At 42.0% G+C, this 26980-nt stretch overlaps 1 protein-coding gene across 3 annotated transcripts in view; it reads left to right on the forward strand.

The window, feature by feature from the left end:
- Positions 1–26980, forward strand: part of NAMPT (nicotinamide phosphoribosyltransferase) — a 401813-nt gene that overhangs the window by 106701 nt on the left and 268132 nt on the right. The window contains exon 1 of one of the 3 annotated variants that reach the window (XM_048212899.2): positions 15858–15983. The exons of 1 other annotated variant lie outside the window; for it this stretch is intronic. The gene's annotated coding sequence lies outside the window, so the exon portion shown is untranslated. Of the gene's footprint in view, positions 1–15857; positions 15984–26980 lie in introns of those variants that run through there. One more of the 3 variants, XM_057304071.1, reaches the window with a different exon arrangement.

Genomic DNA, 26980 nt, shown 5'->3' on the forward strand with positions numbered 1-26980 from the left:
GAGTGCTCTCTATTTATTGATAATATAGTTCTCACACCAGCCTTACAAGGATGTATTAATATAACAAAACAACAATGACCATGGTTCCCAAACCCCTTTACAAAGAAAGGCTCCTTCACAGAGTAGTGAAGAGATAGACCCTGAAGCCAGGTTGCGTGGGTTCAGATCCAGATTCACCATTCACTGTCAGCATGACTGGAGCAGGTTACTTGACTTCTCTGTGCCTCCTTTATCTTATACGTGAAATGGGAGATGATAACAATACCTACTTCATAGGACCATTGGAGAATTAAATAAATTTATTTATAAAGCACTTGGAACAGAGCCAGCACATGGAAAGCATTATAAAAATCTCTGCCATTAGTGTAATCATTATCTTAGGGAGAACTGGGTAAGGAAAGGTTGATAGTTGAGTATTATCCATAGTTTCTAAAAGTAAAATAGAAGACAAGACTATTAATAATAATATGAATTGATAATATATTGCCATAAAATGGTAGTAGAGTGGGGTATTTAGCCCACGTGGGAAGACAGATTACCTGAGTTCAAATTCAACTACTACTTATAAGCTGTGTGACCTTGGGCCAATTACTTTACTTCTTCGTGCTTCAGTTGCCATGTCAATAATAATGACAATAATAGTAGGTATCACATATGGCTCTTGTGAGACTTAAATGAGACATATGCTTCAGTTGCCATTTAAAACACTTAGGTTAGGCCTTGAGATAAAGCAAGGGCTACATAGTAGTTATTATATGAAGAAGGGTATTTTAGACATTAAATTTTTTCCCTTTTACACACTTAGCTTTCCTCTTTTCTTTTTCTCTATATCAGCTACTTCCCACACAGCTCATTAAGCCTTTCCTTAAGGAGATTTAAAGAGATCTCTTCAATTCAACAGTTGTTAAGCAGCTCTCATACATAGTGGGTTGTGACCTGCTCTTTGTAGAATAGGATACAAATACGGACTCTGCCCCTAAATAGCTCCCAAGAGCTTAGGAAAGCTGTGATGTAAGGATTCATCAAGAAGTCACACTGTGATAAGCATTTTAAGAGAAATCGTACCACAATAAGGCTCCTAGAGGCTGGGCAGGAGATTCTGACTGGAAGAGTGGGAAGGCCTTGTAGAGGAAGGGACATGTGGGGTGTGCCATGAAGTGTGAGTCATATTTTGTCAGTTGGAGTTGGAAAATTGTTTATGGCACACATTCTCAACCTTTAGCAGTACCTCGGAACCATCTGGGGACATGCTGAAACATGGACTACTGGGCTCCATCCACAGAGATTCTGATTCGGTATGTCTGGGTGGGGCTTGAAAATCTGTATGTCTGATAGTTTCCCAAGTGATACTGATGGTGCTGGTCCAAGGAACACACTTTGAGAAGGACTAAGTTAAGATCAGTAGTTCACCCTGGTTTGACTTCACTTTAGAATCCTCTGGGCAACTTAAAAACTTTTTACCAAAAAACTCTCAGGAGGACACCAAGATATTACTATCAAACGAGAAACAGCTCCTTGGGTTATTTTCGTAGGCAGCCAAGGTTGAGAACCTCTAGGTGCTCAGGTTCAGATTGCATTTTACAAGGTACTTGCTCAAGCTCCATTGATTCCCCCCTGTGCTTTAAGGTATTACTGTTGCTATCCTACTTCACGGAGGCTCCAATTTTGACACGGAGACACAGAAAGGTAAGGATTTGTTGAAGGTCACCGAGTCCTTGATGAAGCTAGACTCAAACCCAGGTCATTGGCAGATTGCATTGCTTATTTTATACCTTCGGCCCTTTTGGGGGCAAATAATGCACCTCGGGGGGGGATGGCATGAGCATATAACGGAGTGAACACAGAGTATGTGGAGCTCTGAGCAGCCAGTTAGGATGGCTGGGCCTTGGGGTGGGGACCTTGGGATGGTGCTGCCGAGGCAGTTCGGGACTGCTGCGAAGGGGCTGGAAACATGTTTAGAAATAGGAACTTTATTTGAAAAGCTTCAGGGAGCCATAAATAAATGCATATCTTTTATTATAAAAACATTTGTTTTATAATATCTTTCATTATAAGAGATATTTATTTCTTAAGAACCAACAATTTAACATTTCCTGAGCATTCCAAAAATTCTCTGCTGGCCACGGTGCTTATAGTAAATACACATTATCACTAATGCTCACAGCGGTGCTGTGAGATGAGGGAACTGAGGCTCAGAAAGGCTAAGAGACTTACTTGTTGGACTCATGGAGCCAGAAAGTGGCAGAGCCTGAATTCAAAACCAGATTTGTCTTTTTTTAAAACCCACATGGTACTCACAATGTGTCACTGCTATGATTTGGAAGTGTTTGAAGAAAAAGAAATTTTAACTTTTTATTTTGAAATAATTTTAGACTTTCAGAAAACCTATGAAATAGTAGAGTTCCTATATATGCTTCACCTAGCTTCCCCTAATATTCGTTGTACAGAACTGTGTTCTGGATATCAAAATGAAAAAGTTAACATGGGCATAACACTCTTAACCAGTCCGAGTGCTTTATTTGAATGTCACCAGTTCTTTCCACTAATATCCTTTTGATTGTTCCAAAGATCCAGCTAGTATCCCAAGAACATTTAGTTTTTATGTCTCCTAATATCCTCCTTCATGTCCTCCAATCTGAGAGAATCCCTCAGCCTTTCTCTGTGTCTTTTGACCTTGACACTTTCAAAAATACTGGCCAGTTATTGGGGTTTGTCCTGAGGCTAAGATCTGTTTCTAACAGCAGGACACGTCTGACACTGAATGTGTAGGTTCCCCTCCCCACAAAATCAACCAATTCTCCAGCTCTCCGGACACCAGTTAGGCATCGATTGACTTAATTCAATTTTGGCACTAGCTACCTGCCTCTCCGTATCACACACCAGTTGCAAATATTGGGTAACCAGGGTACCCATACTTCTGTTTGACTTGGCTACGCATTGGAAGTTCCCATGAACCCCATCTCGGTTTCAATAATTTGCTAGACTGGCTCACAGAACTCAGGAAGGCACTTTACTTATCATTCCTGGTTTATTATAAAGGGTGTAATTTAACTAGAAGAGACGCGTGGGGCGAAGTATTGCAAGGCTTGGGGCACAGAGCACCCTTGTCATATCTGGGCATTTCACCCTCCCAGCACTTTGATGTGTTCACCAACCTGGAAGTTCTCTGTATCTCATAGTTCAGGGTTTTAATATAATAGAATACACCTTTAAACTTAATTTTTCCTTGTTTCTTTACTTTTTAAATGTGGTTACTAAAAAAATTTAAATGTTCATTATGTGGCTTGCATTATGTTTTTATTGGCTATTGCTGGTCTTAGAGCATGGGTTTTCTCTCTCCCATCCCCACATTTCTTTTTGGTATAATCACTTCTAGGTAGCTTGATACCTATGCCCGTCTGAGTTTCTGTGAGGAGTGAGCACTGGCCCTGGCAGTCACTCGTGCCAGGACTTTTTCTGCTCTAGGTAAAGGGATTTAAGACCCATCCCATATATGAGTTACTTTGATCCATTTCTGAATTTCGAACGTATTGCTGGGGAGTGTGTGTATGGGGGGATGCTATTCCCTGAAACTTCTTTTCTAATTACTAGAAAGGCTTAATACAATTATGAACCATCATAAGCTCTTTGAATAATCATGGATATGGAAATCAATTTTTATTTTCTAACTGTGTCCAAATTTGGTTTGGCCCTATACCAATTTAATTGGCTCAAAGGAAGGGGACAGACAGTGATCTTTGCATAGGTAGGGCTTAAGGGATCTGGTTTGACTGTATTTTTCCAAACTATATACTGAGTAGGACCTCACAGAGGTTCAGAGGTAGGCAAAGTTCATCTTGGTTCTAAGATTTTTGTTTTTTTGTTTTTGTTTTCTCTCTCTGTTTCAGTCTTTTTCAGTGAGCCTTCAAGCATCTATTCCTAGCACCCAGCACTCTGGCTACTAAAGACTCATCTCTAAAGTGCCTCACCCCCCCCCCCCCATCCCATCCACTCTGTCATATTCCGTGTCTCTTCTAAAACACCCTGCCCTTTGCTCGTTCCTTCAGAGCACTGCTCTCTGAGAAGCAGATGATTTGATTATTGTAGTGAATGAGTAGCTAATGTTCTTAGGTAATGTTGAACTTGGGGATCCAGTAAGGTAAGCCAGGTGTTCCTTTCCAGTGAAGATAGGATTTTGACTGATACTGTGGATGGTCAGAGTCCATGTTGATGGTAGCACTGACTATAAGGTAGATTGCCGCAAAAGCAGCAGATGTAAGAATAAAGAATGAAGGGCGCCTGGGTGGCACAGCGGTTAAGCGTCTGCCTTCGGCTCAGGGCGTGATCCCAGCGTTATGGGATCGAGCCCCACATCGGGCTCCTCCGCTATGAGCCTGCTTCTTCCTCTCCCACTCCCCCTGTTTGTGTTCCCTCTCTCGCTGGCTGTCTCTATCTCTGTCAAATAAATAAATAAAATCTTTAAAAAAAAAAAAAAAAGAATAAAGAATGAGACTGACCTGGAGGTAAGAGGGGAGGAGGTTATTTGGAATGACTTGAGGGCACAGAAAATCTCTACTGCTCCTAGAACACTCCCTATGATATCAAATTATTTTCTCAGAGCCGGTTTGGATGGGAGAAGTTCTAGAGAGGGCAGAGTACAGAGGAGGAGTTGGGGAACCATCTGCTCAGAAGGGGGAGGGTGTATTCTCCTCCCTCCAGGTGGGAAGGCAGTTGAGTACTAGAGGGCAGGCTTCTTGAGGGTAGACATTCCCTCTTCTGTGCCTTGCCTCTTGAAGGCAAGGGTACTCAGTACGTACTGAATGACAGGCTGATGGAGTGAATGATGTGAAGAAGGGCATGGCTGGCTTTGCAGTCTATCAATAACTGCCCAACATTCAGCCATATCTCAAGACCCTCACAGGCTTTGAAAAAGTGTCATAATGTAGCCTTCACTGCAACTCAGGGTGATGCATCTGAGTCTGGGGGGCTCATAGATCAGCCATGAGGAATGGGAAATGTCCTTTATAAGTGGTTCTGTGCCTGGGACACTGTGCCAGGCACCTCGTGAGGCAAGTAAGACACCCATCTCTTTGGCAATTCCCCACTAAGACCTTATGCAGAGGAAAGATCTTAAGAAAAAAATAAATTAGGGGTGCCTGGGTGGCTCAGTCATTAAGTGTCTGCCTTTGGCTCAGGTCATGATCCCAGGGTCCTGGGATCGAGCCCTGCGTCGGGCTCTCTGCTCAGTGGGAAGCCAGCTTCTCCCTCTCCCACTCCTCCTGCTTGTGTTCCCTCTCTTGCTCTCTCTCTTTCTGTCAAATAAATAAAATCTTCTAATTTCTTTTTTTTTATCTTTCTTCAAAATGTCTTCTTACCTAATTTTCCTTTTCTCTTGCCCTTTCCTCAGTTTTACTGAGATATAATTGATACACGGCATGGTATAAATTTAAGGTGTACTTGTATTCAATGATAACCCCAATAATTTGGTTAATATCCAGTATCTCGTATAGATTCAAAAAAGTTGAAGAAAAAAATGTTTATTTTCTTGTGATTTTTCTCTGAAGATCTCTCTTCACAGTTTTCAAATATACGGTACAGCGGTGTTAGCTGGAGTCATCATGTTGTACATTGCATCCCTGGTACTGATTATCTTATAACTGGAAGTCCGTATCTTTCGACCACCTTCACCCACGTCCCCCACGTCCCCTGCCTCCGGGAACCACAAGTCCAATCTCTTTTTCTATGTATTTGGTGTTTTGTGAGGTTTCTTTGTTTCCTTTAGATTTCACCTATAAGTAAAATCATAATAGTGTCTTTCTCTGACTTCTTTCCCATAGCATTAATTCTTCCTTTACTGTCTTTTATACTGGGTTCTCAATATTCTCTAATTTTTACCTCTCTTTCCTAGCCCACAATGTCCATTCTGGAGTTTTTTTTCCTCTTTGTTTCATTGCCGAAACTGGCTCAGTTGCTTTTTCCCAGTTACTGTGACCACACAACTGTAATTTTTTTTTCCTCAGGTTTATGTGTTCATCCACTTAATTCCAGCTCTCATGGAAGGACCTAGGCCTTGGACCATTCAGTTTGTGCTTAAGTTCTTTTTTTTTTTTTTTTTAAGATTTTTATTTATTTATTCGACAGAGATAGAGACAGCCAGCGAGAGAGGGAACACAAGCAGGGGGAGTGGAGGAGGAAGAAGCAGGCTCATAGCGGAGGAGCCTGACGTGGGGCTCGATCCCATAACGCTGGGATCACGCCCTGAGCCGAAGGCAGACGCTTAACCGCTGTGCCACCCAGGCGCCCCTGTGCTTAAGTTCTTTCTTCTTTTTTCTACCATTTCTCTAGTTTACCCCTTCACTCTGTTTAATTGTATTAACTTGCCTTCCCGTATGACTCTTTCTTTAGATATTCTGGCTTTTTCCTGGTGGGCTAGAGAGAGTTTATCATTTTATGTTCACAACTCTTAACATCGCTTTCCTCTCCCTGAGCCTGGCGTCAAGGGACAGTGGCTCTGCACAGACGGGTGGGGACCAAAGTGGGAGATGGTCTTACAGTGTCTGTGATTCATAGTGTCACAGGGGTCAGCAGTGCACTAGCCAGGGAGGGACAGACCTTCAACCAACTCTCTCAAAGAGGAAAAAAAACCCACAATGGCCCTGGTATGTGTCTAAATCAAGGTTTAGACCTGGGTACACTTTGGTCATGCCTGTGCTCTACCTACTACAGCTAACAGTGTTAAAATACCAGGTGACTCTGTTTTAGCAGTCATGGTGTGAAAGAAACTGTTGTTTTCTCCATTTGTCATTATGATGAGTCTTCAGGAATAACAACAACAGTCCTATCAATACATTCTTCTCTGCCATATTGAATGAACTTCATTATGGTTGATCATCAGCAAGAGAATGCCATACTGGACAATCTTGTAGGTCTTCTAAGACGTACATAATAGATCTTCTTGGACATTAAGAGTGGTGGGAATTTATATCATACTACCTTGCAAAGACCAATGTTTGTGGTTAAAACAAGAGAATGATGCTCAGATGTAGGTAAATCAGCGTCTGTTCTGGTTTGTTTTATAAGTTGTCCATTAATCTGATGGGGATAGAAAAGGCAGATTCTCAGTGTGTCAACCCTTGAGTAATTCAGCAGAATTGACTCTTGTTGAAGCTTGCAGAGTAACTGAGTGATAAGAAACCTACCCAAGTCTTATTTGCCCCAACAATCTACCTCGGAGCATGTTTAATCTTTTCTCCACAATGATGAGAGTCCACCTTTAGTTTCCTTCCTAGTTCTAACTGTCTCAGACAGAACTAGTGGATATGCAGTCCCACTGTATGAAACAGTAGTATCTAATAATCCTTTTTTTTTTTTTAAAGATTTTATTTATTTATTCGACAGAGATAGAGACAGCCAGCGAGAGAGGGAACACAAGCAGGGGGAGTGGGAGAGGAAGAAGCAGGCTCATAGCGGAGGAGCCTGATGTGGGGCCCGATCCCGGAACGCCAGGATCACGCCCTGAGCCGAAGGCAGACGCTTAACCACTGTGCCACCCAGGCGCCCCATAGTATCTAATAATCCTAAGTGGTAAACAATAAATTTCATTTATTTGATAACTATTCTGTGGGTATGCCTGATACTGTGCTAGGTATTAGGATAAAATGGAGATTGATGTAAAGATAGTCCTTGTCCTGATAAAATATATATCTTAATGTCAAACACAGAAAAGAAAAAGGATATTACCTTACAAAAATAGTAACTCATGATTAGTACTTTTTATTTTTAAATCTGTATTTTAATATTTAAATACTTGTTCCATATGGAATTTATTTGGTCCAAGAGTGATACAGAAATCCAGATGTTTTCTCCTAGAATACTAGTCAGTTGTCACAGTACCATTTATTAAATGGACCACATTTTCTCAGCAGATTTGAAACGCATCTTTGTCATATACTAAATTCTCATATGTCCATGGGACTATTTTACTACTCCATTCTGATCCATTGATTGGTTTCCCTACATTGGCTCAGTTCTGACTTTTAATTTCTGTAACTTTATGGTGCGTTTTAATAGTTGGCAGGCAAGTCTTTCTTTTCTACTTTTCTTACCTCTCTACCTTTCCAGGTCGCTCCTTTATATGTATTTTCCAGATGGCATTTAGAATAGTATTTTCAAGTTCCCTTAAAAACAACACAAAACAAACCTGAGGTTGCATAGGCTACTTTAAGTCCTGTTAACAAGGCATCTACTGCTGATGTCTTTTCCGCGAAAATAATTTTAGAAATTCAATATGTATGTTACACTAGGATTCCTCACTATTCCTCATGCAGGAAAAAAAAAAATTCCTCCAGTGGATTGTGTTGAGTAGTAAAGCCTATAAAAGATATCCCTTTAGAGTATTTTAAAACATAAAAATCAATTCCAGATGCAGCTTCTAGTCAATGCTTTCATGCAACAATTCCCCAATGTGCTTTATGTAATATGGTTAAGGTAAATTATCAACTGCCTGCTGAAATTTAGAAGAAAAAATTCTCTTATAACATGTATCTTTTATATGAAGATAATCATGTTGATAGCTGGAGAACAATTTGATTTCTGTGAGCATTTTCCTTGCTCATCATCCCATTCACATGCATTCAATACGTATAGATCTGTCATGGAACTTTACAGAGTATTCTTTGATCAACTCAAAGCAGTAAATCAATGAAATAGATTTTCTGATGGAAACAATATAATATATTTTGGTATTTCCAGTAGCAGCTGGCTCAAGCATTAGGCCTGTTTCAAGCTTGTAGTCAAACATGTCATCATAACCATTAAGCGGAATAAACCAGGGCAGCATCCATGGTGACATAATTAAGGACTTAGGTTTATTCTTAAGTAAAGTCCCCAAGGAGGTTTAAAAATATCAAAGGTACAAAGAAATCATAGAAATTCTCAACTCACACAGTAACGAGGAAATAACAAGAATTTCTTTATCACTCTGAAATGGGAAGAATTATGTGTTAAATATATGAGTCTTTGATTAGAACCTGGGATATACTGTTGAATGTGATCATGACCTCAGGAAATTTGCTTAACCTCTCTGAACATTAATGCAATAATACTCTGGTCTAGGGGCACCTGGGTGGCACAGCGGTTAAGCAGCTGCCTTCGGCTCAGGGCGTGATCCCAGCGTTATGGGATCGAGCCCCTACATCACGCTCCTCCGCTATGAGCCTGCTTCTTTCTCTCCCACTCCCCCTGCTTGTGTTCCCTCTCTCGCTGGCTGTCTCTATCTCTGTCGAATAAATAAATAAAATCTTTAAAAAAAATAATACTCTGGTCTAAATCTTAGGATTCTTTATGACGTATTAATGGAGACTGAAAAGCCAACATCTTGACTTTGGAGAGCATTTTCATACTGATATTATAATACCAATAATAAAAAAAAAAGGATAAAAGAGCTTACTGATTACTGCTTTTTATGGAAGAAAAGTATGAAGGAATTAAACCATCCCAAGAAAATAGTTGATCTTTTAAATGTATTTAATCCAATCAAATTAAAAGTATAAAACATCTTTTATTTTAATTATTATATGTTAGCCACCATACAGTATATCATTAGCTTTTGATGTAGTGTTCCATGATTCATTGTTTGCATATAACACCCAGTGCTCCATGCAGTACGTGCCCTCCTTAATACCCTTCACAGACTAGTCCATCCCTGCCTCCCCCCCCCCCCCCCCCCGGCCAAAAATCCTCAGTTTGTTTCCCAGAGTCCATAGTCTCTCATGGTTCATCTCCCCCCTCTGAATCCCCCCCTTCATTTTTCCCTTCTTTCTCCTAATGTCCTCCATGCTATTGCTTATGTTCCACATATAAGTGAAACCATATGATAATTGTCTTTTTCTGCTTGACTTATTTCACTTAGCATAATCCCCTCCAGTTCCATCCATGTTGATGCAAATGTTGGGTAATCATCCTTTCTGATGGCTGAGTAACATTCCATTGTATGTATGGACAATTTTAAAAAGACATTATAGTTTAAACTGCCTTGAATGGAGTAGATACTAGTGTTAGGACATGTGACAGATGGTCCTGTTACCAGCTGTTTGTGAGGTGTGGACTTCCCCATCCCCACCAACTTCAGGATGCTCCCATCCCACGCCAGGCCATTTGATTTGCTTTGGCCAATGTAAGTAAAACTGACACGTGGCATTTTTTTCTTTGAGCAAAATATTAAGATTCTTTAGTGAGGTTCTGCCATTTTTCATTTGTTTTTTCTCTCTCCCACCTGAGTTGCATGTCCCAAAATATTTAAGGTCTGTTCTTACTTGGTGCTTGATTGAAGATGTGAAAGTGAGTCACAGCCAAACTGAAGCTAATATATAATGTGACCAAAAAATAATTATTTATTATTGTAAACCTTTGAGATCTGGAGGCTATGTGTTAGCATTCTAAGATAAACTTACTAATACGGGGCATTATTCTGAAATGGTAGAAACAAAAGTTCTCATGTCCCCTTGCCATTTCTTTGCTTAGATATCTGATTTCTGTAAGAATTCTAGAACTCTTATTTCCACGGATTCATCCTCGGTTGATTTCATAATTAGGATTTCATTGAAACATGATGACTTGGAAGCCTAGAGGGCTGTTTACTGAAAAAATCTCAAAGGCGACACATATGCATGAGGTAAAATATTTAGCTTTGATAATTAATGATGTTGGAGCATTTAGAGTGGCTTTACAAGCAATAAGTTGTTGGTAAGACTTTGCAAAAACAAATTAGACAAGGGCCTCTTCTACCCCTATACAATACTCAAAACAGTTCCTCCCCTGGCCAAAGCATGTGGCAGACAACCAAGGATGGAGGTGAAAATGGCACATTTCACTATTATTCCTAATGATCAACTCAATATTTACTTCTGAGCGCCATAGCACTGGCCTTTGTTGGTGTAGAGGCCCGAGTGCCCAAGGAAGGAATGCTTCCACCAGGACATCCAAAAATGGCTTCACTTGGAGCTGAGACAGCTGCCCAGATGTTTTGGATAAGCAAGCAGATGCCATTGGATAAGCAGGCAAAAAATAAACGGGACTTGGCTAGGGTAATTGCTCTTGCTTACTAAGGAAAAATAGTGTACTTGTGTTCACAGTGGGGGCAGGGAGTATTATGTTGAATCTCCTGTGGTTCTCTTTGGTGGACTATATCTTGTAATGAAAGTTATGAGAAGACAATAGCAATCTAACATAGGCAGGACTACCCAGGGCTTTAGGAAGATAGTGTGATTCAACCTAGTGAGAGAGGAACCCCAACCACCTGAGGTGCTGAGGACAAAGAACTTGAAAGGAATAACGAGGGGTAGAAAGCATAAAGATCAACCGTGGACATGTGCAGGGATGCAGAAATGAGGATTATGATGCCTACCCATATTTTCTTTCTTCCTGCATCATATCAATATATATTTTATTTTATTTTATTTTATTATTATTATTTTTTAAAGATTTTATTTATTTAGTTGACAGAGACAGCGAGAGAGGGAAAACAAGCAGGGGGAGTGGGAGAGGAAGAAGCAGGCTCCTAGCAGAGGAGCCTGATGTGGGGCTCGATCCCATAATGCTGGGATCACGCCCCGAGCCGAAGGCAGACGCTCAACGACTGCACCACCCATGCGCCCCCAATATATATTTTAAATAATTGTCCATTTTCTCCCTCTCCTATTCTTTTTTGTTGTTGTTGTTACATGGAATGTATTGGTTAAATTGATAGTTGAGCTTACTGGATTCAGAATATACAGATAGAATCATGACAGAATTAGGAGGGTCTGTCTTCCAGAAATCCTGGACTTCACGCAGATGCAGTGATTGATAAGACTTTCTTTCCTCTGCTTTTGAGGAGAGGGTGTGCTTTTGTTTGTTTGTACAATGGAGAGTTGGGTTATACTAACTTGGCCATTTTGTTGTCAGTGGTGGTAGTGTAGTTATAATCCGGAAGTTCGGAAGAAGGAGTGGACGTAGTGGGCATGTGTCATGTTTTCATCCACCCAACTCACTTGCCTGTCCAGTTTTGGTAATTTCCACATGATGTGTCCAACTCTCCAAAGAGGAATTTCTGCCTCTACCTGGGATCTACATGTGGGCCTGGATTCTGACATCAGCTGTACCCAAACAAGACTGGGTTGTAGAAGAGAATGGTGTGAAGGATCAGTCACCATCTAGAATCCATGCTTTGGAGGTAGTAGCCGCGCTTGTGTTCCGTGCTAGGGGTGCATGCCGCTTGCTTTATGTTTGGCCACGGGGAGCAGTAAGTTTTAGGGAGCTGTCCTCGGATCCAGGCCTGTTTCTGTATCTCTACTAGAGATTCTATAAGCTACCTAGTATTTATTAATAAATTTGCTCTTTGCTAAACTAACTCGAGTGGATTCTGTTTGCAACACCTTCGAAAATTTTACGGAGACACCCTGTCCCCTACCTCTCAAACCAGAAGATGTTCTTCAGCGTGTCCAGTAGGAGTGGTTTATGTGTTTCATTCATAAAGCTCTGTTCACTAGACCTCAGTAGAGTAGCTGTTTGTTAATTTGATACAGTGCAAAGTTTTGCTAATTGCTAAATGGTAAAATGCTTTTATACCTTTCAGGACTCTTGTGCCTTTCTATGCTTCTAACTTAACTAATTAAGTCTTTGATTCCCTGAATAATAATTGAGATTCTACTATGTGCTGATCACTGTACTAGGTGCTTGAACTACGACAGTCTGCCTAATACAGACTAGGTCTCTGTCCTTATACAGTTGAAAATCAAATGAAGGAGGCAAGTGGTTAATAAGCCAGTAAATAATGAAGCTGATTTAAAATGTGATAAGTGCCTTAAAAAAAATAAATTGAATGATGCAGTAGAATAAAACTGCAGATGATTCAGACATCAACTTTGGATGGAAAGTCCTGGAAGGCAGTTAATGGACATTTAAAGTTGCACTTGAACTCTACCTTAATAAGTCTGTTGTTCCCATTCTTACCAAATGAGGCACTAAAGTGGAAATGCTAGTTCACAAACAAATCTTGGTCTAATTTTCTTTAAAAACAAGGCGTTCTTAGACATTTCTCTAAAGAAGAAATACAAATGGCTAACAGACACATGAAAAAATGCTCAATATCACTCATCAGGGAAATGCAAACCAAGATCACAAGGAGACACCCCCTCACACCTGTCAGAATGGCTGAAATTAACAACTGAGGAAACAACAGATGTTGGTGGGCATATGGAGACACACTCTTACATTGTTGATGGGAACGCAGACTGGTGCAGCCGCAGTGTTTTGGTGGAAAACAGTATGGAGGTTCCTTAAAAAGTTAAAAATAGAACTACCCTATGACCCAGCAAGTGCACTACCAGGTATTTATTCCAAAGGATACAGACGTAGTGATCAGAAGGGGCACCTGCACCCCAAAGTTTATGGCAGCAGTATCCACAATAGCCAAAATATGGAAAGAGCCCAGATGTCCATCAATAGACGAATGGCTAAAGAAGATGTGGCACTTATATACAGTGGAATCGGCCATTAAAAGGGTGAAATCTTGCCATTTACAATGATGCGAATGGAGCTAGAGGGTATTATGCTAAGTGAAATAAGTCCAAGAAAGACAAATATCCTATGAGCTCACTTATATGTGGAATTTAAGAAACAAAACAGATGAATATAGGGGAAAGGAGGAAAAAAAACAGAAAGGGAGGGAAACCGTAAGAGACTCTTAACTATAGGAAACAAACTGAGGGCTGCTGGAGGAGATGCAGGTGGGGGATGGGGTAATTGGGTGACGGATATTAAGGAAGGCACTAGATGTAATGAGCACTGGGTGTTACATGCAACTGAAGAGTCACTAAGTTCTACCCCTGAAACTAGCAGTACACTGTATGATAACTAACTTGAATTTAAATTACCCCCCCAAACAAGGTATTTTTGCTATAGGATACCATCTCCCCAAAAGCACAGTCTTTAGTACCGTGACTAGAGCCCAGCAAGTACACAGAACTGGTCAGAGGAACCGGTGCCTCGGGAGGGGACTCGGTTCTTTTCACCTACTGCTTTCAACTAAGCTGATAATATCACTGTGGCTTTTCCTCTAGCTTCCCAAATACATAGGGATGCGTCCTATACTATGGGTGTGACCGCCTTAGACACTGGCCACCTACTGTGTTCCAGCCAGGCGCCCTACTAAATGCTGGGAAGATAGAGCCCAATCCTGAGTTTGCGGTTACCACATCCACAGTTTCTGTCCGCGTCAAGTGTGTGATGACTGCTGTCTTGTGGAAAGGATACCTATCTTCAAAGCCTTGACAGAACGCCCCAGAGAAGGGAATTTCTCAAGAAACTGTATAATTAGTGCCTGCATCCAAACTCACATTCAAACTCTTAGCTTATTATGTACACCTCTCTTCACTTCGCTGCACATCCCGTACGTCGGCAAGTTCTGTTGACTCCACCTTCGTCACGTGGGACCCCACCACTGCCACCACCCTCCTGCAGGCCCCTGTCATTTTGCCTCCGTCACGGTCATCGGTGTGCCGGTAAATGTTTAACCGGCACAGTAATGTGGGGCGGGAAGCCCTGCGTGTAGCCTTTGCCGTCCTGCAGTGTAAACACTCCCGCCGTGGCCGTTTTCGAGCTACCTACGTGAGCCCCACTGAGCGTGGAGTTGGCAAGAGAACACAGCACCCCGTTTTATAGTATTTCCCCATTACACATGAAAAAATACATACACCCTCAAGGTCGTTGGTAATGGTTAAATGGAGTAAAATAGTTACGAAGCAGTGACTTTTCATTATGAGCTTTGCTTTCAGTATCATTTAATTGTGAGTTTACACAGTTTGATTTTTACTTTTTGTGTCGGTATTGTTCAGTGGTTTTAAAAAAATTTTTTTATTATGTTAGTCACCATACAATTTGATTTTTTTAAATAATGTTTGTGTTTAACAAGAAGTTCCCCAAACTGCTGAAAATTTGACCGTCGGGCTCTTTGGCTCCAGCACACCATGACGTCCTCTCTCTGGCTCCTGCAGCCAGAGATTCCCCGCCGCCCCCCCCCCCCCCCCCCACTGCAGCCAGAGTGGTCTTGAAAAAGCAGAAATTGGCTTGCCCCCTCCCCCACACACTTAGACTAAAATCTAGACTTTTCACCGTGACCTTCAAGGTCCTTCAAGGTTTAGCTCTTCCTGTCTTTCCAGTCTCACTTCCTAAACACTCTTCCCTTTGCTTGTCTTCTCCAAGCACATTTGGCCTTCCTGCTGTGTCTTCAGATGCGCCAAGAACAGGTCTTCCTTAAGAACTTTGTGCTTGTTACTTCCTTTACCCGGAGTACTTTTTCCTTCAGAGATTCACGGGGGTTGCTCACATTATTCAGGTGAGACTCTGCTTACTTGTGATTGTCCCACTAGAATACAAGTCTTGTGGGGGCAGGGCTGTTTTCTCTCTTGTTCAGTGCTGTGTCCCTGAGGCCTGGAACAGCACCTCGCCCCAGGAGGACACCAAGCCTGCACGTTGTGTAACGCCAGGGGCTCTCATTCCTGGGGTACACTTTATATACGGTGTCCTTCTGTGCAGCACTGCTCATCTAGGATAAATCAGTGTTCAACATACCTTCAGGGACGGTGTGCTCTCTGCCAGGCCATGCCCTAGAACTACTTGTATTTTGAGCTCTGTAACATTTCAAAATGTCTGTCAGAACCTTCCATACCTTCCTAGTTTGGAAAGGATGAAAAAATCTTCAAGATCAGAAATCACAAGACTGAGAATAATGGTTTGTTGTCTCAAAAGTCTTACTCCTGGGCATATTTTCAGGATAATTGCCTTATAAACTTAGCCCTAGAAACTCTGACAGTTCCTGCCCAGCTCCTGAAATTTGATCTGACACTGAAGCTCTCCCTGATTCTGGCGTTGGGCCTTCTGGCTTCTGGATTTAGAGCTCTTGCTCACTCCTCCTCCCACCCTCCAATCTCTGTCTCCTTTTTATCCCTAAGATGAACCACACACGGGTAAGTCCCCAGCATCTTTCTTACGGTGCCTTTGGCAGCTGTTTTCTGTGGCCTGGTTATAGCTCAGTGTTTCTTAGACTTCATTTCTCTTTCCACTTGTAGCTTTTCGTTGGCTCCCTTCGGTGTTTTTCCTAGAACCTGTGCCCCACTTTGCTCCAGCTGCCTTCCTTTCATGCTCTAGACCTCTGGGTAGGGATTTCCTTCTGCCCTGCTCGCATCTGCCCTCTCCTGGCAGCTCTAATGTCGTTCGCATGAACTTGACTTGCAGGTGTAGACTCTAGGTCTTGGGGTGCTGTGCTGTATGTAATGAGCAACATTGCTGCAGGTTCTGGCTTTGAGCAGCTTGATGGCGGATACAGAGAAAACGGGGGAGCAGACAAGTCCGTCCTTTCTCCAGTGGAGAGCGTGCACCTCCAGGCCTCCTTAAAATGATCCTTTGGGATCCTGGAAGAAAATGTTAGCACCTCTCTTTCTATTTCATTCTTTTAATTTCTGGATTTGTGTGTATCAAGGCGTCTTTATTGACAAGGATGTGTTATCAGAAGAGTTTGAAGACCACCATGCTAGATACCCATCCTACTTATAGAACTATTACTGTCATATACCAGCACTGTGTGTGTGTGTGTGTGTGCTGCGTAAAATAAGTCCTGTTCACCCCCCTTCCTGAATCCTTTTTATTGCTACTACTGTTGCCTGAGTAGTCATCAGATTCTCCGTGCCCCTCCAACTGTGGAGTTCTAACTAGACACGGTTTCATGAAGGTACAGCCAGGGCCGAAGAGTGAGGGATCATTGTGTCACGTTGCCTATGATCTTTGCAGAGATAGTACTCCTCGTGAAAAATTCACTGTATTTTGAAACTCTGCAAATGTTATCTTTGTATTACTTCCAAGTGAAATGCTATGCCATACATGGAATCAGTGAAAATGTGCTTCCTTTGAATCATACGTAGAATAATTTTGTTATCGTGTGTTTTAAATGTTAATGTGTCACGAATCCCTTCACATTTCTGAAGCTCTTTGTTTTTCTTTTGTGCTGGGTGGTTGTTTGTCAACTTGGTGCCAGGCTAGTTCTGGTTCACATTCTGCCAATGAGAAGGATTTGTTTGACATTTGGGAGGGGAAGTAATCGGAAAAGCCAACATTCCCGGGTAACGGCTGTGGACAGAAGGGGGGACTGTTGGCAGGCATGAGGTTGTCAAAGCTTCTGGGTAAACAAGGGCTTTGGGGGCTGCAGGTGGCTGAGAGGGGACAGTAGCAGCTTCCTGGCTATTCCTGAAATTCCCGCAATTTCTTACATCCTTGCTCCTCTGGATTTCCTGAAAGCCAGCTGAAGTTTTTGCCTGATCTTCATTCTTCCTACTCTTCCAAATGTTGTGTAGGTTTCTAATTCCCTGAATTAAATCCCCTCTACGTGAAATGTCTCCTGGGGTTTCCCTTTTCTTAACTGAACCCTGATTGCTAGACTGGTTCTGGGAATGCATCCGAAAGGATAAAGGGAGGCCTGGATGTCTAGAGAGATTCTCTGTGTTTCATGAGTGAAACAACTCAACATTTTAGAGATATCAGTTGATTCCCAAATTTATAATTTCATTGAAATTCCAGTCCAAATTCCAGCAGAGGTTTTTTTGAATAACAAAATAGCTGAAATACATAGATACATCTATATGTAAATGTAGATATGTTATAAACATATCTATATATCTATATTTTTCTGTTCTCTATTTTATTACTTTAGTCTATTTGCAAGTACCACTTTTTTTCACTTTGACTTTGTAAAATGTTTTAATATCTGGTAGTAGGAATTCTGCTTTTGAAGTTTTTCCTTTGTAGACTTGCCTTTGTGGACCTTTATTCTTCTTTATATATTTTGGAAACAGTTTATCAGGTCTTCTCCTCCATTCCCTCCTAAAATGCTATATTACACATATTTAACATACAAATATTAATACATATATAAACTTGGCGTAGGATAGTAGAGACTTCAAAAAATTGTGGAGACAATATGGGGTCTCACATCATGTACAGAAATAATCTTCAGGGGGATTAAAGACCTTAGTATAAAAGAGAAAACTGGTAAAGGACAAAACCAGGAAAAAAAAATGTGAGAGAATCTTTATGTCCTCTGAATAAGGGAGGTTTTCTTTTAAAAAACCGAAAAGCACAAAATTTGACTACTTCACAATTAAAGATTTAAGTATAATGAACAGGGGACCCGCTTGGGAACGCATCCTTGATACAACCTCACCCAGGTCTCCAAGGAGACTGTGTCCGTTACGGTGTGTTCGTGGTCGCGGGGAGTAGACCCAACACAAGGGTCCGCCACTGCACTAGAGAATAAGTAAAATGTGGTGGATCTATCCTGAGCATATCAAGCTGTAGTTAAAAGTGATGAGATAAATGTATATTACAGGATAAAAACATCAGGCAGGTGAAAAATAGGACAGCATATCAAGCTGTAGTTAAAAGTGATGAGATAAATGTATATTACAGGATAAAAACATCAGGCAGGTGAAAAATAGGACAGAATACCATCTAGCACAATGCCATTCTAGAATCGCGTTGACCCATTTTTTTAAATCTGTGCCCTGTATGGAAATTTTAAATATGGAATTCACTCAGGTGCCCGAGTAAACTGAACCCAAATGCCTACTTTTCTCCAAGTGTTAAGAATAAATCCCGTTGCTGGATTTTAAACGTTAAGTGTCCCACGTGTTCTTGGCATAGTGCATTGCACAGAATGGGGCTTTAGTAATAAACACTACTATGTGCTGGTTCTATCCTAAATTATCACCTCATAATACGTAGAGCCGAATGAGTGCTGTCTCTTATTCCAAAAAGACACATTTGGTAACTGTCATGTTGCTTCCACATTTGCGTGATTGGCTGAGTTCCTGAAAGTTACCAGAAATGATGTGTGAGATTCAGGATAGTTGAAGGATATTATTCATTTTTGTTGAGTTGTTAATCTTTCAGTTCGGGAACTGACAAACCATGGCCTGTAGGACAAACCCGGAGTGCTCCCTGTTTTTACAGGACTCTGAGCTGAGAGTGGTTTTTACATTTTTCATGGTGGTTACACAAGGACCCTCATCACAGTCTCGATTCTGCCTCCTGGCCTGCAACATCTAAAATATGATCTGACCCTACAGAAGGTATTTACCAGCCCTTGCTATGTGGTTCGTTCATTCGTTGGATATTTGCTGACGTCTGTTGTTGTGCCAGGTGCTGTTCTAGGTGAGAGTAGAGCAGTGAACTCGAGAGGCAGAATAACCTTCTTTCATGGAGCTTAAATTCTAATGGAGGGAGACTGATAATAAAGATAAACAATAGGGCAGGGCAGACCAGTGCTATAAGGAACAGTAAAGTGGGGGAGGAGAACAGGGGACACCAGAAGGAGATGGCATTGAAGGCATGGCTATTATTTAGAAAGTGTTACAGTATATAACTTTGACCAAATGTTTTACATTATTTGTTGATACAGCATAAGCGGTTTTCTGAGTCTTTGGCTGGTGTTCTCACTTACTTTTGTGACGCTCCCCTATGATAAATTTATAAGGGCACGGTTGCCTGCCTGGCCTGGCCTTTGCAACATCCCCTTCTTATTACAAAACCTCTCATTATCAACCAGTCTTTTTTTTTTTTTTTCTTCAACCCAAACATAAACATTGATGCTTGTCAATTTCTTATTCATCCCACAACTGCTTTTGGCAAATCCTTCCTGCCCTCATCTCCTTTCCTTGAAAAAGTGTTAAAAATTCTTACTGTACTTTTATTACAAAAACAGAATATAGCGGAGAAGCTAAATAACATACCAAAAGTATGGCAAACCTCAATTAACATTTTGGAATATAACCTTAGAAGTTATTTTTTATAAATAACATATATAATAATATATACAACACCATATATATATATAAGTATATATCTCATGGGATCGTACTAAACTATGTATCATGTAACTGAAGTGATATGAGGATGTCAGGAAGGGTTTTTTAATTTTATTTTTGTTTTGTTTCTTTATGAACAAGGGAATCTAGAGGTAGGAAGTTAAATGGCATTAGTTCAATGGCTCAGAGATTTCAAGGCAAGTTCTCTGTGTGTCTTTTGACCTTTTCTCCCCTGATCTTAAAGTAGTTGCTGTAGTTCCATCCATTTCAGCCGCCGTCTAGATTGGAGGGAGGAAAAAGGGGAAAGGAAGCTATATGCTGGTTTCTTATTGCCGCCTTAACAAATTACCAGACGTAGGCCCTTAAAACAGCACAGCTTTATCATCTCAGTTTTGGAAGTCAGAAGGCTGAAATCAGTTTCACTGTGCTAATACCAAGGCTGTGTTCCCTTTGGAGGCTCTCAGGAGAATCCATTCCTTGCCTTCTCTAGTTTCTAGGGGCTTCGTCGTTCCTTGGCTCATAGCCTCTTCCTCCATCTTCAAGCTGGCGACACAGCTCTTCAGACCTTTATCTCTGAGTGCGACCCCTGCTTCCATCATCACATCTTCCCTGACTACAGACCCTCCTGCCTCCCTCTTGCAAGAACACTTGTGATTACGTTGGACCTTCCTGGATCATCCAGGATAATCTCCCCATGTCAAGAAGCTTAACTTAATCACATCTGAAAAATCCCTTTTTCTGTGTAGGTAACACGGTCATAGATTCCAGGGATTAGGATGTGGCTATCTTGGCAGAGGGCATTGTTCCGCCACTCACAGAAACCAATTAGAGTAGGTAACATTTCTGTCAAGAAAATGGAAAATTCCCAGAAATTGCCATCAGACTTGTGGTGATAGCTTGTTGCTCAAGGCTCTATCCTGTGGCCACTCTTCAGTGACAGCTCTGATGGACGCCAAGGGGAGCCCTGTCAGGACTGCTCTGAATGTGGCCACAACAACCTGACCGTTAGACTCCCACTTGACCAGTCACTGACCGTGGGCTACCCCAGCAGGGGTGTGAGCTTGGGCAAGGCAGTGCTCCACAACCCTGACACACCCCGAAATAACTGACAGCCAGAGGTAGTCTGCAGACAGCATTCCCCGCTCTGGGGCAATGAATCTGTCCCTGAAGGGGGGTCTGGACAGTGTGTCAGGGTATCTGCTGCAGTCACATTTGACAAGCTGAGGTAGGCGTGCATGTATTGCTGTGGGAAACTGTCCACAGGTAGCATGATGTAAATAAAACAGTGAAGGATGGGAGGCTTGAAAAGAGTGAATGAGATGACAAGCATGGGACCCAGGAAGGCTAAACTCCTGCTTTATCCCTGCCACTCATGCTCACTTTCAAGTTCATGAGGGAGCAAAACGTCCAAGAACAAACATAAATCTCACGTTAAGATACCACTCTGTTATCACTGCTCGTGAGCGGTCTTCTGCCAGAAGAGCTTTCTGGTAAACTGGGCTGGATTATGAGGTTTATATTGAGGGTTAGGTGGGGGGTCTCCTCAGAAACCTGAATCTTACCACTTGTGATCCAAATGGCAAACACTGGAGCAAACAAATAAGAGAAAGCGAGACTCGATGCACTCTGAGGTCCAGCCTCAGGGTCACCACACAAAGGAAAGCAGCACAAAGAGGGTATCCCAGGGAGGCACGACCATGTGCATGACCTTTGACTTCGACCCCATCCATGTCACAGAGTTAGGCTCAATCAGACACTCAATAACTATTCCCTTCGCTTAGAGGAGTTGGGGAGAGGAAAAGCCAGATCAATATATACAGTGTTACCCCCCTTTTGTGGTTCATTTGTATATATAAATTTATACATACATAGAACAAAAATCTGAAAGAACACATACCAGACATTTAAAAATGGATACATCTGTGACCTCGGGTCATAGCTGGACTAAAGATCAAATGAGATAGAGCCACTGAAAGATGGTTGGAATCAGCCAGAAACAGGTAACTCAGTTCTCCACACAGAACTCATTACGTAGGGAACATTCATTTTCCATTCCACCAGAGGAGTATGTCATGATGGCCAATGTTCATCCCATCAGATGGAAGAGTATCCTTGGGAAAAAAAACAATACCATAAACACTTGTCACTTTCACCAAGCCCACCCTTGTCAAGAAATGGTAGCTAAATGTTACGGAGTGCCAGGACCTAGGAGGCCTAATCATGGCTTGCCCGGGCACTTGCGTGGCCTGGTGGTGCTTGGATGAAATCGGGACAGGGCTTTCTTCCTCATCTGGATACTGTCTTATGTTGCTTGAACATATTACAGAACACCACTGTAATTTTTATATTCAGTCACAAACAAAGTTATTTTCCTGTGGGAGGCAAAAACACACACAAAAACACTTTGTGGATTCTCAAGTGGAAAGTAGAGTTAAAAAAAAAAAAAAAAGTGGGGGAGGCGCCTGGGTGGCTCAGTCGTTAAGCGTCTGCCTTCGGCTCAGGGCGTGATCCCGGGGTCCTGGAATCGAGCCCCACATCAGGCTCCTCCGCTGGGAGCCTGCTTCTTCCTCTCCCACTCCCCCTGCTTGGGTTCCCTCTCTCGCTGGCTGTCTCTCTCTCTGTCAAATAAATAAATTAAAAAAAAAAAAAAAAGCATGCACTGCACAGGAGGCCTGCTTGGCCAGATACATTCGCTGAGGGAACTGCGGGGCCGATAATACTTCCGTGAGCTCTGGGAAGGCCTCCGGGCTCTGCCAGTTTCAGTCCCCGAAGGTGCCGCGGTTGGACTCACATGACGGGTGCTGTGTCATGCTTGGCACAGCGCCACCCCACATACCACCCGGCCTGCATCAGCAAACCCTGTATCTTGTGAATTTATTTGGCATCACCCACTAACGTCTTGACTCCTGGGCTTCAGGGTCCTGTGGTTGTGACCAGTATTACAGCACAGGCTTCCTGAGGACCCGCAAATCCCTTCTGTTCCTTGGGCCGTGCCAACTCCCCTTTTAATAAAAAAGTTAAAAGCTTAAAAAACTTTTATTATAAAAACAAAAACTTAGGGAGTATAGATAATCCGCACAAACTTTAATCCCTTTCCCGGCAATAGCCTTGATTGAAATAGGCCGACAAAGCCAGGAAGCAGGCTGTTGGGATGATTGTGAGCTGCCAGAATTTCCAGGTTCTAATTTGTCTCTGTACCTGCTGAGCCATGCTGCTTTTCGGACGGTCTGCCCTCCACTTACCCTCTCTAAGTCATAAAAGGAGGATATAATTTTAAGACTAGGGTAAACATTGGTGCCAATCTTAGTGAAGACAGGCACCTCACATTGATAATCATGGCCTGATGACTGTCCAAGGTGCTCTCAGGATTAAGTTCTTTGTTTGCCTTTCTAAAAGCACATGGGCCTTGAATCCTTGATTATTCTAAAAGTGGCCGATGATTTACTGAGATATTGCTTGTGTTTCGTTCTGACTGATGTAGAAGAGAAGACTATAACATGTCTTCCCTTTTCATCCCCGCTCACTCTCTCTCCTACACCCCCAAATCGAAGGGCAGTCCAGGCTTCCAGTCCTGAAGAACAGAACCTTTCCTTGCCCTTAGGGCAAAATTAAGAGGCTTTTGTTTTCAAAGAATTGTCTCTAGGAAGAAAGGCAAGTGTCTTCTTGAGTTCTGAGGTGGGAGTGAACAGACCTGGACAGCCTTGAGCGCTTGGAGGAAACCAGGAAGGGGTCGTGTGTGGGCGGGTGGGGTGGTCCTCGGCTAACATCAGTGACCCCCATCCCGAACTCCTCCTAGCACCCCAGGAAATGGCACAGTGGCCCTCCCTAAACGTTTTGATCTGTATAACCCCAGAAACTTTCACATTGCACCTGGAGGGAGGAGAGAAGCCACCATAATAATCGAGATGGAATTTTCCTAAAAGCCTAGTGAGATAGGGCCTCAGAGCAGATGAAATTGAATTAGGGAAATAGAAGAAACATGAGAAACTTTACACCCTAGGATGTGCAGCAAAAGTTTCTCACGTTTCTTACGGTTCCCTAATGTGTGTTATATAAAGTTAGGTCAACCTCTTTGTGATGTTAGTGATCTTAGGGAAGTGAGGAAACGGAATTTTTTTACTCAGCTTTATCCTTTTCCATCTTTTATTTTTCCCTTCAAAAATTTTTTCTTTGGGATGTATTAGGTGGAGGTGTTTGGGAGAATAGCAGATTTTTTAAGAAAAAAAGACAGCCATTAATTTGCTCTCTGCTTACGTTTCCTTAAGGACCACTGAACGACAGGACAAGACGGTAAGTCCTGGCAAGAGGAAGTCAGTGGGTGAGAGTGTACCGTGGATATTTCCCTCCGTTTGCTATTACTACCACAGCTACTGCTGTTAAAGAAAAGATAAGGACAAAGAAAACAAAGAGTGGAAAAGTTTTGATGCCAAGCAGAGAACCTGATTTAGCAGTCGACCCTCTGAGGAGTGGGGTTCCCAGGAGAAGTGAGCAGGTCTTTCAACCATGTCTTAGGACAGCGATAGGCAGTGGTCCCTGGGCTTGTCCGTCAGGCAGTGTTCCTGCTGGAGTTTGCTGCTGCCTGGATAGAGCACCCGCTGCACTGTGGAGCCCCCGTTGTCGTCTGCTCTTAGAGCAGGCCAGGTAGCCGCGTCCGGGTGTCGGACTATCTTTCCCTTGTTACCAGCACAACTACCACCTCGTGGTTGTTGGGCTGTATCTTTCATCAGGACACTTCCACAAACGTTACCTTGTTTGGGGTTAGGGAGGCAGAGTACCCAGGCTCTCAGTTTACAGATGAGGAAGCGGAACTTTCTGAAAGTCCAGTAACTTACGTAAAGACTGTTCATGAGTAAGAAAAGAACGAAGAGGGACAAAGATGACTGAGCAGGGCCGAATATCAGGGATGACGGCTGAATCGTGTCTCTTCATTGAGAACTTCAAAAGCCACACACAGGGGAGAGTGTACGTCCCAGAGATGTCCACATCGAATTATCTAGTCATCATCATCTACCTTAGGAGCAGTAGAGGTAGTTTCTTTGGAGTAACTAATTTTTTACAGAATAAAAAATTTAAAAGCTTACAAAACCGTTTTATTGTAAAAATAATGTAGGAAGTATAGATATCCACACAAACTTTAACCCTTTTGTAGAAAACTTAGAAAATCTAGGGGGCAAATGAAGAAACAGACATGAAAAGTTACCTGCAACACAAAAGTAAACAATAACCTTTCCAGGGTTTTATCTACATACGTGTGTGGGAGTGCGTGTATTCACAATTGAGATCACACTATGTAGACGTTTTATGTGGGGTCTTTTTAATTCAACTGATGTCCTAGCATGGCACCTGTTTTTTTTTCTGGTAGGGCTGCCATAAAAGTACCCAGGCTGGGTGGCTTAAACAGGAATCTGTTTTCTCAAAGTTGTAGAGGCTAGAGCCCAAGATCAGGTTTTTGTGGGGTTGATTCTTTCTGAAGGCTGTGAGGGAAAATCTGTTCCAAGCCTCTCTCCTACCTTTTAGTGGTTTGCCAGCAATATTTGGTGTTGCATAGCTTATGGAAGCAGAGCTCCAGTATTCCCATAGTGATCTCCCTCTGTGCAAATTTTCCCTTTTTATATGGACACCAGTCATATTGGATTCGGGGTCCACCCAACTCCACCATAGCCACATATTAACCAATTGCATTTGCAACAACCCTATTTCCAAATAATGTCACATTCTATGGTACTGAGGATTTGGACTTCAATATATGAATTTGGGAAGAATACAGTTCAACCCATATAACACCATGTAGCATTAAGGCATCCTTGCAGCTTTCATTTTCATTGGAAATAAAATATTTCATATTACAAATACAGTGGCATTTATTTAACCAATCCTTTATTGTTTAATATTTGACTTGTTGCATTTATTTTCCTATTTACTTAATGCTGCTGTAACATTTTGATGATTCATAATGAGATCTCTCTCATCTCAACATGAATGGGTCCATTGTGGCATTCCAACTAAAACTTAATGACCTAAACTCCTGAGAAATACAAGTCATAAAACCTACCCTCAGTCTAGTTCCTTTAGCATACGTATAGAAGCAACTCTCTGTCTAAATCAGTGGTCTCCGGAGTTGAGTGCAATAAAACAATATTTAGGGATATGGAAAAAACATTGGAATTAGTGTTTCAGTTTTCTAATTCAATGTCTGTCTTTGTCTTCTAATTTTCATAATGTAAAACTAGGGTAATACATACATATAATTTATAAATAAGTAAATATTTATAGATTGTGGGCAATTTTTCAAAAGTCTTTCCCCAATAAGGATTATAAATTGGATATCAGTAGTCTTGAATGGTTATCCAAAGACATTGCCCCTACAATCCCCAATTTTTTAGCTGTGATTCACAAGCCAGAACTTCGTAAACTGCATACTTGCCAGGTCATTACCTCTGCTTCTAGCTTTATGTCTCCATTCTGGCTGTGACCCCAACCCTTTGATTCTTCTCCACATGGCGTTGCCTTGGTTTCTAGCTAGGGTTCAGAAGTAAACAAACAGGTAAATAAATAAATGAGTGGCCAATGATCCTGGAGAACAGATAGGGAGGTTTAGTGGTGTGGAAAGTTAGGTGACCACTGCTCTCCTACCCATTCGATTTCCCATAAGCATCTTCAAAATGAAGGAGAAAAGGACCCACTTCACATCATCTCAAAGCCTGCCTTAAGCAGTTTGCTGCTTCCCATCTTATTCTCCCAAATGTTTGCCGCTTAGTCACATGGGCCCGCCGAGCAGAGAGACCCTTAGTTGCTGACAGTAGGGAGCAAATATTGAGGGACCCTTAGTTGCTGACAGTAGGGAGCAAATATTTTTCTTGGTTTCTGTTTCTGCTTGTACAATTAGGAAGTGTGTGCTGCCTGCATTCCATGACAAGGTGTGAAACGGTGTGTCTGGCTCTACCAGGGACAGTGTTCAAAATATGAGTCTTTTTTTTTTTTTTTTTTTTTTTAACAAAGAGCCTGAAAAGATGAGAAAGAGAATGGGTTGGAACCCACCTTCCTGACTGCTGGAAACCAAACTTGTTTGTTAGTCTTTTTAAACTAACAGGAAAGTAACTTTTAAACCC

The sequence above is a fragment of the Ursus arctos genome, unplaced genomic scaffold, assembly GCF_023065955.2.
Source record: "Ursus arctos isolate Adak ecotype North America unplaced genomic scaffold, UrsArc2.0 scaffold_3, whole genome shotgun sequence".
In the NCBI taxonomy this organism is placed as follows: Eukaryota; Metazoa; Chordata; class Mammalia; order Carnivora; family Ursidae; genus Ursus; species Ursus arctos.